The following is a 12,878-nucleotide window of genomic DNA, read 5'->3' on the forward strand; positions in this document are numbered from 1 at the left end:
ATGGCGACGCAAAAACGCAAGGAGAACAAGTATCATCCGGCGTGTGAGTGCGCCACGGGCAAAGAGTGTCCTTTAAGAGCTACTCTAGACTCTATGTTTAAAGATCATTTTAGAGGCCAGATGGTTGGCTTGATGCACAGGATCATCGATGCTGCGTGTGGTATGAAAAACGATTGTGCGCAGGATACCAAACGTGTGACAAATCTCAAAAATGAAATGAAAGTCGTAAGAGGCTTGACAAAGCCATGGCCTGATGTAACGCCCATGTTTTTTAACGGAAAAGAGCCAAATAGCGTAATCCTCAGAAAAGTTCTGGATGTGTTGCGTGAATGTTGTGACGAATTCGAAATCATGGAAATTCTCGCTATATGGACATTTGTAACGGATCTCTGCGTGTCACTGGTGTCAAAAAATGCAAAAACTGACGTTAGTGAATTAGTTGCAAGTCTGGTCAACTATACCCTGGAGCAAAACATGATAGCCTGCAGAGATTTTCTATTCTGGTTAGACCATCTGTAAATGTCTTTCACTCAAATTTCTTCAATGTATACTTGAAAGTATAATGTTGAAATAAAAATTTCTGAATGAAAAAATGTCTGAGCTCATAATAATAGTATTATAATAGTATACATTATATATATATATATATATATATATATATATATATATATATATATATATATATATATATATATATATATGATTTTGTTCTTAGCATCGGTTCCTGCATCATAGAGGGTATTTAATAAGATTAATAAGATTATGTGTTCTGTCATGGACGACTAGACACTAGTCATGGGATGTCCAGCAGAGAGAAGGGCTTGAGTGGACACGCCCTGTGGTCACATTTTTACCCGCCACCGCAAACCTCCTGTCGTCCACTCACTCTGCCTTTTCCCCCGCTTCGCAACGTAGCCATCTTACAGCTTTCCAACCCTGCGACAGCCGTAACATCAACCACCACGGCATCCATTTCAGGCCAAATGGAGGAGCAGGTGGGTTACTTAAACACGGCATTCAGCAACCTGGCCCTCTCCAGCCCCATTTCGTCCCGTGGAGTTGAGGATATGTCTCACCAGCGACCTCCGACTTGTCACAATCCTGGCATGCGTCGGGAACTGGAACGCCTAGACACCTTTCAGAATTGGACTCTTGCTACAGTAACTCCAGCCGAACTTGCCAAAAGCGGTTTCTACTACCTTGGCCAGGGCGACAGAGTGGCTTGCTTCACTTGTGGAGGCCAGCTTAGCAACTGGGAACCGGGAGATCGGGCAGCATCAGAGCACCAGAGGCATTACCCCAACTGCCGCTTCATTCGAGGTGACCGTGCAGATAATGTACCTTTATCTGGTGGCGGCCTTTCCAATGGATCGGCAATGCAACAGTGTGAAGAAAGGTTGCTCACATTTGTCAACTGGCCCTCAAGAATAACTGTTCGACCAGACCAATTGGCTAAGGCTGGTTTTTACTATGTTGGTCGTAATGATGACGTGAAGTGCTTTTGTTGTGATGGTGGACTCAGATGTTGGGAGTCTGGTGATGATCCATGGAGAGAACATGCTAAGTGGTTTCCAAGATGTGAATACCTGTTGCAAGAAAAGGGCCAAGAGTTTGTTCATCAGATTCAAGCCAGATTTCCAAGACTATTTGAACAGCTATTGACTAATGGAGACAGCGACTCAAGAGAATTTGTTGATCCACCTGTTGTACACCTGGGTCCTGGAGAAGACCGTTCAGAAGATGCAGTGATGATGAACAATCCTGTGGTGAAGCAAACCGTTCAAAGCAAAATCCTCGCAAGTGGAGAAAATTACGAAACCGTTCAAGAGTTGGTGTCTGATTTACTAAGTGCAGAAGATGAGAAGAGAGAGGATGAGCGAGAAAGTAAGTTTCTTACTTTTCTTAAGAAACATCATCTTGCCATGTCACAGCAACTAAAAAGTGTGCAGAGCTTAATGGACCATCTTCTAGAGGAGAACGTCATCTCACAGAAAGAGTATGGCATTATTCGTAACTGCACTACAGTCAAGCAGCAGACAGGGCTGCTCATTGAGTTAGTCCTGTCGAAAGGAAATGCAGCAGCAGAAGTCTTCTGCAACTGGATCAAGAAGAATGATGTCTGCCTGCTGAGAGAACTGATGGCCCAGGCAAATGAAGCTGCATCCCCGAGTCAAGATCTTTCAGACTTGCCTATGGAGGAACAGTTAAGAAGACTTCAAGAGGAGCGCACATGCAAAGTTTGCATGGATAAGGAAGTGAACATTGTCTTCATCCCCTGTGGTCACCTAGTTGTGTGCAAAGAATGTGCGTCTTCTCTGCGCAAGTGCCCCATATGTAGAGGCTTGGTCAAAGGCGCTGTCCGTACTTTCCTATCATAAAGTTTTCCTATCATTTGGATTTACAAATTTACATTTAACTTGATGAATAAAAACAAGGATACAAGAAGTCATGCCGCCAGAGAGAAGTTTATTATTTTCACTCGATCCAGTTACAAAATCTGATTAAACATTACACATTTAAAACATATGCATTGGTGAATTGTTCACCATAAGTTCTGTAACAAACATTTAGAAAGTAGTTAGGATGTATTTCATTTTGCGCATGCTTTAAGTTAACTATTAAGATGTTAATGTCCAATAGACCTTTAGCGCATTGAGTTAAAATTTAAATCAATATCGCATTAAACGCATCATTACCGAATTCAGGGGTGTTTAATAACTTCAATAGTTATCAAGCACCAGCTGATTTAAGTTTTTCTTCAAATAAAAAGTAATTTTCTGATAAATCATCGTACACATACATGTGTTTTGTTGTATGCACAGATTTTGAGGGTCGCTTATAGAAAGATGTGTCCTTGTCTTTGTTTCGCGCTATTTTTAAAAACATAGAGTCGTTATGCTCCGGTGAAAACTATGTGACTTGTGTGAAATTTGATGAGGCTGAGAACACTAGCGCTGTTAAACATGCGGTTCAATAACAATGTTCAATATAAACAAGAATCCGACTTTAATGCGACTGTGCTTGTTTCACATATAATAGTTAGATGATTTATCTAACCATTGAAATTGATGATATGTTAAAACATTTCGGCATTATGCCGAATAAAAAGAAGATCATAAAAAGAAGAACAATCATTAAGACATAAAACACAACGTCTGTATTCTGGATCGGGCCTAAAAGACCGATGCATAAAACTCAAAGTATTGGTGTGGACAGAATAAAAAATGAATCAACCCTCCTTTCACGTAAAAATACCACGTATCAACTGTAATTCATTAGCTTAACTGTTGTTTTGTCACACACACACACACACACACACACACACACACACACACACACACACACACACACACACACACACACACACACACACACACAAAGAAAATAACTGTGTAGAAGCTTCCTGCTCAGCTACTGTTCGGACGCTCTTGCTTACTGCTCCGCGCTTTGCTCTATCGCTTTTACATTTTATCTCCTATATTTTTATATTTTATTTCCTTTTATCACCTAATTTTAACTTCAGCAAACAGCACAGTGCTCAGACAACAAAGTTTGGATTACTACAAAAACGCAGAATTCTTTTACCCGACCAGCTTACATTCCGGGAAAGGAAAACACAACTGCCTACATTCATACGGATAAGAGAGAAAATGCCTCTTCAGGTCCAAGAATCTACTTGCTGCACTAACTGCCACAGACTTTTACAAAGGATTGCAGATCTCGAAACAAAGTTACTTACGGGACCACCAAACCAGACGGAGCACACAATAGAGCTTCGTCATGGACACCCTCAGCATACCGGTGAGTCCCATGAAACTAGTGCTCCTTGACAGGTAGAGAAACAAGCCGATCGACTTACTAATCGATGGCACAAACAGGGAGCTAGACCCAAAGGCACTCGAGACATCAGATTGTCACGAGCATCACATATTGCCGCAGTAGCATCCTCTACCCCAGATACAGCTCTGACAAGGATTGCAAACATTGGTCTTCTACCACCGCCTATACATCTTGAGAACAGATTTGAAGTGCTAATGAATGTAAATGAGGAATCCCCAAATGTGATGAATGTGATCGAACACAGACTGTCGAGCAGACAGCGGCACTCAGCTCAGAGCGCAGCCGAGCACAGGACTCTGATAGTGGGGGACTCCATAATCAGAAACATTAGCGGCAGGGATACAACTACATGCTGCCTTCCACAAGCAACAACTTCTGATGTAAACAGGGAACTTCAGAACATTCTGATGAAACATAAGACTGCAAATCGACTCATCATACATGTGGGGAAGAATGATATTCATAAAGAGCAGTCAGAACTCCTTAAGAAGGATTTCAATGAACTTTTTGAAACACTTAAAAGACTGAAAGTTCAAACATTCATCAGTGGACCTCTCCCAGCAAGAGGAACAAACAGGTTTTCACGGTTGCTTGGGCTAAATACATGGCTACAAAAAACCTGCAATATAAAAGGAATAAACTTCATTGACAATTTCAATCTTTTCTGGAGTCAGAGACAACTTTTTCATCGGGATGGCCATCACCCAAACAAACTTGGTTCAAGAGTGTTAAAGGACAATTTCTACTTCTCCCTCAATCATCCTTCTGCAGTTTGTGCCAATCCACTCAATCTGAACGGCACACACACACATGGACACAGTATGAATGACCACGGGACTTCAGCAGCAAAATGGACATGCGGTTGACATATCACACAAGGACAATGATAACACCACTCCGCCACAACAACCTCTGCTCACGGACACAATCTCAGCTGAGCCCTGCCCACAGAGAGACATATCAGAGCTGCTTGAAGATTCAGCACCCAAGGACGACTTCCTGGAAAACAGCCAGGGAAGCCAGGACAGCATATCACAACCTCTTATAACACCAGAGCAACAGCCCCTTTCACCAGACACGCTATGCCTCTCTCCAGCATCGCCACTACTGTGTTTCTCACAGAAAATGGAAGAACTGGTGTATGCTGGAACCAGCCTATCCCACTCTTTTGCTGCAAGCCCCCAGATACCAACCAAAAAACGACAGGCACCATTACCGCCCATGCCTGCGGGCCCAGCTCGCCCTCCCCCTCCTTCTGTGAGAGCTCTTCGGCCTCTGCCGCAACGCTAGGGCCCACACCCTCCTCCATCTGCTCGAGGTGAACCAAAAACAACTGATACCAGCTCTCAGTGATATGTGTCGGGTCCCCGTTTTGATAACAGTAACTTTCTCAAATGTTTACAGAACAAGCGGGAACCCAGTGTGCCTGTATCTTTCTCTATTGCTGTTCTATTACAAGATAGAAAATCTAAGGCCTTCAATAGCCGTGTAGCAAACCTAACTAATCTGGTGCCTATTACACGTCAAAGTAAGATTGATGTGGGGACAAAAAGTAAGACTGTTAAGTTAGCACTTTTAAACATTCGTTCACTTAAAAATAAATCACTTCTAGTCAACGATTTAATAACCACAAACAACCTGGATTTTATGCTTCTAAATGAAACCTGGCTAGAAGACAGCTACAGTGCAACAGTCCTCAATGAAGCAGCCCCTCCTAACTTTACTTTTATGAGTGTCTGCAGAGCTGTTAAGAGAGGTGGGGGTCTAGCTGCTCTTTTTAAAGATATCTATCAATGTAAGCAAATATCATTTGGGAATTACCCTTCTTTCGAATATCTGGGTATTGTGTTGAAAGGTGCTCCACGCATTTTACTTATCATTATTTACAGGCCTCCAAAATACTCTCCAGCCTTCGCTGAGGACTTTACAGAACTGTTATCAACAATTACCTCAGAGTTTGACTGTTTTGCCATTGCAGTAGATTTTAACATTCACATAGATAATGCAGAAAACAATATGGCAAAAGAAATCAAAACTGTTTTAAAAACTTTTGATCTGACTCAGCATGTACATGGACCCACACACAATCGTGGACACACTCTAGATTTACTTATCAGTAAGGGTCTAAACATTTCATTAATTGTTATTAAGGATGTAGCACTGTCTGATCATTTCTGTATTTTCTTTGATATATTGATCTCTCCTGCCACTGAAGCTAGATCTGTGTCTGTCAAGAAGAGATGCTTAAATGAGAACACTAGTGTACAATTTATGAAGGCTATATCCTTAACACCAAGCATATCTGCAGACTCTGTTGATTTTCTCCTTGATTCTTTTAACTCAAAAGTTAAAGGTGTAATTGATGATATTGCTCCTGTTAAAGTCAGGAAGAAGAGTGGCAGACAAAAAGCACCTTGGAGAAACTCAACAGCAGTGCAAAATATGAAAAGACAATGCAGAAAAGCAGAGCGCATGTGGCGGAAGACAAAACTTGTAGTCCATTATAACATCTACAAAGACAGCATTCATGCTTTCAATATGGAACTAGGCAAAGCTAGACAGACTTTCTTCTCAAATATTATAAACAGCAATTTAAACAACACACGCACTCTTTTTGCTACTGTAGAAAGACTGACAAACCCTCCAAGCCAGATTCCCAGTGAAATGCTCTCAGAGAACAAGTGCAGTGAGTTTGCTTCTTTCTTCTCTGAGAAAATCAGTAATATCAGAAAGGTGATCAGCACATCCTTGAGTTGCACTGAGGTCAGACAGATCAAACCACCTGAGAAAGTAGTTACTATGTCTGATTTCAAAGAAATTGATGGCAAAATTTTGGAAGAAACTGTACAGCACCTTAAAACATCAACATGCGCTCTTGACACACTTCCCACATCATTTTTCAAAAGTGTGTTAAACAGTTTAGAAGCAGATCTCCTAGAAGTGGTAAATGTCTCACTTCGCTCTGGGAGTTTTCCATACTCCCTGAAAACTGCAGTTGTCAAGCCCCTCCTGAAAAAGAACAATCTGGATAAGACCATATTAAGCAACTATAGACCGATCTCAAATCTTCCTTTCATAGGCAAGATCATTGAAAAAGTTGTCTTCAATCAGCTGAACAAATTCTTGAGCTTGAATGGATCCTTTGACAATTTTCAGTCTGGTTTCCGACTGCACCACAGCACAGAGACAGCGCTCATAAAGATAATAAACGATATTCGCTTAAATACTGATTCAGGCAAATTATCAGTGCTAGTACTACTTGACCTTAGTGCTGCATTTGACACTGTCGATCATAACATACTTCTTGACAGGCTGGAAAACTGGGTGGGGCTTTCTGGGATAGTCCTAAAATGGTTCAGGTCATACTTAGATGGGAGAGGTTATTATGTGAGTAAAGGTGAACATAAGTCTGAGTGGACATCCATGACATGCGGAGTCCCTCAAGGCTCAATTCTTGCACCACTCCTGTTCAACCTGTATATGCTCCCAATGAGCCAAATAATGAGAAAGAACCAAATTGCTTACCACAGCTATGCAGACGACACACAGCTCTACTTAGCCCTATCGCCTAACGATTACAGCCCCATTGACTCCCTGTGCCAATGCATTGACGAAGTCAACAGTTGGATGTGTCAAAACTTTCTTCAGTTAAACAAAGACAAAACTGAAGTCATTGCGTTTGGAAACAAAGATGAAGTTCTCAAGGTGAACGCATACCTTCACTCTAGGGGTCAAACAACTAAAAATCAAGTCAGGAATCTCGGTGTGTCCCTAGAGTCAGACCTTAGTTTCAGTAGTCATGTCAAAGCAATAACTAAATCAGCATACTATCATCTGAAAAATATTGCAAGAATTAGATGCTTTGTTTCCAGACAAGACTTAGAGAAACTTGTGCATGCTTTCATCACCAGCAGGGTGGATTATTGTAATGGACTCCTCACTGGCCTTCCCAAAAAGACCATAAGACAGTTGCAGCTCATACAGAACGCTGCCGCCAGGATTCTGAGCAGAACCAGAAAATATGAACACATCACACCAGTCCTCAAGTCTTTACACTGGCTCCCAGTTAAATTTAGGATTGATTTTAAAGTATTATTACTGGTATATAAATCATTCAATGGCCTAGGACCTCAATACATTGCAGATATGCTCACTGAATATAAACCCAACAGATCACTCAGATCATTAGGATCATATCAGCTAGAAATACCAAGGGTTCACTCAAAGCATGGCGAGTCCGCTTTTAGCTATTATGCCAGCCGCAGCTGGAACCAGCTTCCAGAAGAGATCAGATGTGCTCCTACAATAGTCACATTCAAATCCAGACTCAAAACACTTCTGTTTAGCTATGCATTTACTGAATGAGCACTGTGCCACTGTTCGTCCGACTGTTTGTACTGTATTTTATTTTATTTTTCTAAACTGTTTTAATTATTCTTATTTCTTTTATTATTTTAATTTATTCTATGTAAAGCACTTTGAATTGCCATTGTGTATGAAATGTGCTATATAAAAAAACTTGCCTTGCCTTGCCTTGTGTAATAGTTAGACGAGTTTGAAGTGTAATAGTTTTATAGGTAACAGAAAAAACAGCAATACTCATCTTTCACGTCGATGTTTCGTAGACATAGCAGAAAGATGTTCTAAAATAAATATGATTTGTTTAGTCTTAAACAGTCTCATATTAGAAGGACCGTAATTTAATTATCTTTATAAAATATTTGTTCATGTTTTTCATACATTCCTATATGAACATGTTTGACCACGCTCTGAGACTATATACTTTTTGCAAACTGTACAAAAACAAAAAGAAACAAGATGTCAATTACAGACATTCAAAAACTAAAACTGATCACTATAGTGGCTTTTCTGTATTTGTTTTAAATGGCTCATGATGATGCATTTACTTTTAACCCAGTTGACCTCTAGAATTTACTTTTGGTGCAATTTTATCTGCAGGTTTCACCAAAGTGTGGAACTTTGTTTAACAGCTTCAAGTTTTGATGAATATGCATCTCTCGGTGCAATAGTCAGATGTGATTCTGTTGTAATAGTTTAAGTGTAACTTTGTTACTCATACTTTGTGTGATTCGTAGATAGAGGGAAAGTTGCACTAAACAAAGTATCAATGTAGTTCACAAACAGAAAGACTATCACTTAAATTCTTAATCGTCATTTATTTCTATAAACATTGAATGTTGACGGCTCTCAAAGAAACGTCTTCACCTAAAACACATACAGTCCAACATACAAAATGTGAACCAGTGTCGTCTGCTATCTGAACAAGATGACTAAATCTGGTGGAGTAATAAAACCATAATTTGGAAACTTTTGTGTATTTATTTGTGTATCACAAATTCTTAGTGATTTGTTTTTTTGAATCTTAAAGATAATGTTTTAAAGTTAGTTCATAGGTTGTGGAACTTTGCATCACTATGGTGTGTAAAAATACATCCAAAGATTTAAGCACAACTATTTACACACATAATAAGTAGGAGAATATCTACCTGTATATTGTAGATTGTGAACATTCCACTATCAATTTATTTGGGGTCAGAGGACATCCTTAGCTCATATATCTCTTTAATTTTGTGCTGGATGTTGAAGTGTATGAAGAGATGAAGGTATTAGTTAATAACAAACAAACAAAAAACTTTAAATCAACATGAAACCATAATATTAATAAATAAAATATGGGTTACAATTACAGTGCAATGACTTCCATAATATTTTATTTTAGTAAAGCTATGTCTGGATCAGCCAACACAAAAGTTGTGTGTTGTGAGTGAGACCTCGCAAAGATTACACCGATATTAGATTTCTCGAACATTGCATGGTTGCACTACGCCTGAAACTATGCCGAAAACTGTCAAAAAATCATCTGGTATCATGGTTTAGTTGAATTTTAAAACACTGTTGTGTCAGACGTATTGGGTAGCATGATTATCTTGTTTAATCGTGTATTCAGTCCATATTTGTAGAAATAAGCTAAATACATTTATAAAGCAAAAAGAACACAAGAAGTATGAAGATATGTTTGGTTAATTTTAATTCTAACTTTAAAGCTAGATTATCCTTTGAAAAGTGTAATACAGTATTTGATTTTTACACATGCAGTGTTTTCGCCAACTGACCTAGCCCTGAAGTTATGACTTCTGAAGGCCTCTCATGTGCAGATTCGCTCGGTTGAAAAAATGGTATTTTATTAGCTAAAATCATTGTCTTTATTCATAAATATGTCCTCATTGGTGTAAAATGACCTCTGCCAATGATCTGACTTATCCTTGTAAGCTAAACATTTCTTATCTTTATTTACATGAGACGGGTAAGTCCATGGAAGCTTCCATGTCGTTCCGCCATCTTGAAAAACTGTAATGGCAGAGAGGGACAAAAAGCACTAGCCTACCTCAACACGTTTCATCAACGCGTGTTCGTTCAGAGCCGGCTGCCTGAGACCGGCTAAAGTGGACAAGAAGATCAGTGAGAGGCGCTTGTCACTACCCCAGAAAATTTGAAAAGGCTGGAGTGCACGGGACAATATAATGCAGGATCATACTTGTGCAGAGCCACAGGAGAAGGAATCCTTGTGGCCAAAAAGCAAAACATTTATTTATCGGGATGTAAATAAATATCGGGATAGCTTTTCCCCAGCTGGAAAGAGCTAATGAAGGAGAAAGACTTTGAAAGGGAAGTTGCCTGCTTTCTTCTCGACAGGTAAGTCAAAATGACGGTCTAAATGACAAGCTTTTTTCATTGCTTGGTTGTGTAAATCATTATGTAGCCAAGTCAACAGGGGGCGCTGCTGGTCATATTTGTAAAAGGTACGCTGGGCCTTTAAATACAGCACTTCCTTGGAATGGCTGCAGTGCTTGAATTGTTTGGCATGGTCGGTCGCTGAAAGAACAAGCTCTGGTAGGTTTATTTAAGAGGTTATGGTCTTAAGAATAGTGTTTTAATGCTCACTGGTGATGCTTTATGATGGTTTTGATGTGTTGGCCAAGAGCCAGCGATTTTGAGTATCAGTGTTGCTTTAATTGGGCCAGGGGTGTTTAATCCATTCATTGTGTCTATGAAGTTGTTTTGTTTAGGCATGTGGTTTAAATACCTTAATGGTGAGAAGGTTTGACTGGATGAGTTGTGGACACTGGGTTACCATTGCAGTACACTGCACGTGAGTGAATGTCCTTTATCAAAATAGGTTATTTTATTGTTCGAAATGAGCTGTGAAAAACCTTTTTGTATGTATTAAAACAAATAAATACTTTTTAGAGAAGTTTTCTTAAAAGCCCTCACATTGGCTATGCTGAACGAGATGAGCAGTGGACATTAACGACAGTTGTACTTCCAGTGTCTTCTGAAATAAGGTATCTAATTATTCATGTAATTCTGGAATAGCTAGTATATTTTAACATCGATTGACATTGTAATTTTACTTTGTACGGGCTATGGTTTTTAGTAGGAACTGATGTTATGTCTAGAGATAATACTTGTATGCTTTGATAAGAATGTGTTTTTGCTTTATTGTTGTTTTCTTTATAGAATTCGATCCATCCAGTGCAAATGACCACTGTTTTTCCCTACCTTTTATTTTTCAGTTTCTTCATAGGATTATGGTATTGTAATCGGTTTATTTTGTTTATTTGTTTGTTTGTTGGCCCAAAAATTAATCTGTTGTATTTTCTTTTTGGTTTATTTGGTGAATTCCAAGCTAGGTCATTTCCAATAGCTCCCAACAGAGTAACTAGTGGGGGAAGATACTCATTTTGATTTATACACCCGTGTGGTGATGAAAGTTTGGTGTGTATTTGTGCACGCAGTGTGCGGTGTAGAAAGTTTGTAATTTCTTTTTGGGTTGTGTATTGTATTTATTCATTTGTTGTGTATATTTTCTTTTTGAAGTATTGTTACCCCACATAGTCTCTTCTATTGCCACCCTGTATCACTAAACGTGGCTAGCTTGTGAAAGAAATCGAATGAGACCAGAATCCATGTATTTAATAAAAGCGATGTATTCATTTTTAAAGCAGTCTTGCCTTAAGTTTATTCATTTAATTGGATAGCCTCGCGGGAAATCCCTTTATTGACTTGGGGACTCCTACCCAAACAAAATTGGAGTGGCGTAGTCGAAATCAGTAACCAAACACCTCTATTGCCCCATCACAATTATATAGGCAGCATAACAGTAGAACATGTATAGTTAAACTCGATGATGTGCCATTGGAAGACATGTTGTCATAGCTTCTTGGCACATAACGGCTACCGCAGTTGCAACACGCATTTGAAAAGCAAAGCACTAGAGAGCACTATTCGTTAAAATGCAAAATACAATTTCACCGCTAGATGGGAGAAATTCTTTTGGGAGAACTAACTTGTAGGTTCTTTAACAAAAAAGTCTCCAAAATCAAAGGGCATGCTTCCTGCTATAGTATCATCAGCTCTCCCCAAAGTCTATTCATGCGGCCACCAGACAGATTTTAAACACCGGATTTAAACTTCTACATCAACACATTCTCACCCCAAAACGTCACATACTGACGGGTCTTGACCATACGGCAACATACGACGAAAAGGGTACCCCTTTAACGTCCATATGTGACGATTCGGGTTATGGGTAGGTTTAGGTATGCGTTAGGGTACCGCTAGGAGGCTGCTGGTGCGCTTATGTCTGCGTCTCATATTGACGTTATAGAGGTACCCTTTTCGTCGTATGTTGCCGTATGGTCAAGACCCGTCAGTATGTGACGTTTTGGGGTGAGAACGGGCTGTCTACATATATTTTGAGTAGATAACCCATAGTATATTCTTAGAAAAGGGTTTCACCCCGTGTGTTTCCACACTGATTAAGGATAGTTTGGGAGATACAAGTTAAAATGATCTTATACGTGTAATAGATCATAGCTACCAGTAAGATCATGCTTTGAATCAAGACGAGTAAAATTAAATATTCGCCAACTTGACTTATGCCACGTCATGGACCACAGAGGCACATCACGTCTGAAATTGTGTGGTGATCCAAATGATACAAACTTAGTGTAAAT

General features: G+C 39.6%; 1 long non-coding RNA gene and 1 pseudogene across 2 annotated transcripts; both read left to right on the forward strand.

The window, feature by feature from the left end:
- LOC307154101 (putative inhibitor of apoptosis) lies at nucleotides 1-2,378 on the forward strand (annotated as a pseudogene). The gene is made up of 2 exons: nucleotides 1-225; nucleotides 812-2,378. The product of its transcript is annotated as a putative inhibitor of apoptosis (transcript).
- Nucleotides 2,379-10,702: 8,324 nt separating this feature from the next.
- LOC307154096 lies at nucleotides 10,703-11,494 on the forward strand. Its single transcript, XR_013820273.1, has 4 exons — nucleotides 10,703-10,752; nucleotides 10,916-11,011; nucleotides 11,110-11,204; nucleotides 11,380-11,494. It is a non-coding gene; the product is annotated as an uncharacterized lncRNA (long non-coding RNA).
- Nucleotides 11,495-12,878: the final 1,384 nt, after the last annotated feature.

The sequence above is a fragment of the Squalius cephalus genome (assembly GCF_949319135.1).
Source record: "Squalius cephalus genome assembly, contig: scaffold_72, whole genome shotgun sequence".
Classification (NCBI taxonomy): Eukaryota; Metazoa; Chordata; class Actinopteri; order Cypriniformes; family Leuciscidae; genus Squalius; species Squalius cephalus.